The following is a 1920-nucleotide window of genomic DNA, read 5'->3' on the forward strand; positions in this document are numbered from 1 at the left end:
ATCCTCCCTCCACCTTCCTCCATGTCAACCGTCCTCCCTCCACCTTCCTCCATGTCAACCATCCTCTCTCCAACCTCCACCATGCCATCCATCTTCTCTACACCCTCCATCATGTCAACCATCCTCTCTCCAACCTCCACCATGCCATCCATCTTCTCTACACCCTCCACCATGCCATCCATCTTCTCTACACCCTCCACCATACCATCCACCTTCTCTATACCCTCCATCATGTCAACCATCCTCTCTCCAACCTCCACCATGCCATCCATCTTGTCTACACCCTCCATCATGTCAACCATCCTCTCTCCAACCTCCACCATGCCATCCATCTTCTCTACACACTCCACCATGCCATCCACCTTCTCTACACCCTCTACCATGCCAACCAACGTCACTTGTCTGTCCTACGATGAGGATCTGCGCGTGCCGCTGGCAGTCTTCTACTCCCTGTTCTTCCTCTTCGGCCTGGCGGGGAACACTCTGGCCCTGTGGGTGTTCCTCCTCCAACGCCGGTGGGACTCCATGCACATCCTCCTCATGAACTGCGCCGTGGCCGACCTGCTGCTGCTGGCCTGCCTGCCCTTCAAGGTGCAATACCACGCCAACGGGAACAAATGGGAGCTGGGCGCCGTGGCGTGCAGTCTGGTGACCAACGTGTTCTACATGAACATGTACGTCAACATCACCCTGTTGGGCCTCATCAGCCTGGGCCGCTATGCCTGGCTGAGGCGCCGTGCCGGCGGAGCGCGGTGCACGTTGAGGAGTCTGTGCGGTGTGCCATGGACCTGGGTGGTATGTGGCCTAGTGTGGGGGCTGGCGCTGAGCATGATGGCCTACGTGATCTCTAAAGCGGTCAAGGAGGCGCACGACAGGGAGGTGCCCGACGACAAGTGCTTCCAGTACAAGCGGTGGGATGATGGCAAGTGCATAGCATTTGTTAGCATGGCTCTGATGGTGACGTTCTGGGTGGTTTTCACCGTACAGGTGGTCTCCTACGGGAAGATCGCCACCAGCCGCTACGGACGAACTGCCAGGAAGTCCTTCTTTGTCCTCTTGCTGTTTACTGTGTTTTCTGCCGTACCACGCCTTCCATCCCTTCTACATCCTCCACCAGCTCCACGAAGATGCGTTACAACCTGTGTCCTGGTCCTGTGTGATGCACCAGACCAAGCAGGTGATGCTGTTGTTCTCCGCCTTCAACAGCTGCCTGAATCCCGTCATGTACTTCCTGCAGTCCGGCTTGATGCGCAAAGCGGCTGCGCGTGCCCTAGGCACGCATACATACAGGATACGGGACAGAGAATGACTTTAATAAAGGAATATTATGTTATTTGATTCACTGAGTTCTGCCTGACGTCATAGCATTGCAACATTCTGGTGCCAGGATGAAATGAAGTGAGAGAAATACATGTTATGAACGCCTGCACAACCCTGTAAACTAGCATCCCAAAGATCCTTAAAAAATAACTAGAAAATATGGTTCCAAAAGAAACAATGTGGGCTCGCAACAAGCCAAAAAATTGTAGTATAAAAAGTACAAATTCTGTTTGATTTGGTATCTCTGTCTGTGTGTTGTGTGTGGGTGTAGACTTGCTTCTGGTTGATCAGATTGGGAGCACCTGTTTCCATTCTCTTAATTGTCATCAGTTACACAACTGCTTGCATAGCTGATGGTAGTAAGGAGATGGAGGGGTATAGGGGGCGGGAGTGATGGGTGTGGGGTGCTCCCCCTGGCTCCAGTGAACTTTTAGATTGGGTGCCGGAAGTGTCGCCAAAACGCGGCTTACGGTTGAGCACATTCAAGAACAACAGGTTACATAGTGTTCTCTCACTGTAAACATCAGATCTCTCTCTCTCAAAAAAAAAAGCTTTTAAAACACGCGATTTAAAGAAAGGTGCAGGTTTTTAACTGTGGCG

The 1920-nt window shown here is 52.2% G+C and overlaps 1 pseudogene across 1 annotated transcript; it reads left to right on the forward strand.

Moving 5' to 3' along the window:
• Positions 1-381: 381 nt before the first annotated feature.
• On the forward strand, positions 382-1309 carry LOC308086969 (putative G-protein coupled receptor 34; annotated as a pseudogene). The gene has a single exon. The product of its transcript is annotated as a putative G-protein coupled receptor 34 (transcript).
• Positions 1310-1920: the final 611 nt, after the last annotated feature.

This window comes from Gymnoscopelus braueri (assembly GCF_963280865.1).
Source record: "Gymnoscopelus braueri genome assembly, chromosome: 6".
In the NCBI taxonomy this organism is placed as follows: domain Eukaryota; kingdom Metazoa; phylum Chordata; class Actinopteri; order Myctophiformes; family Myctophidae; genus Gymnoscopelus; species Gymnoscopelus braueri.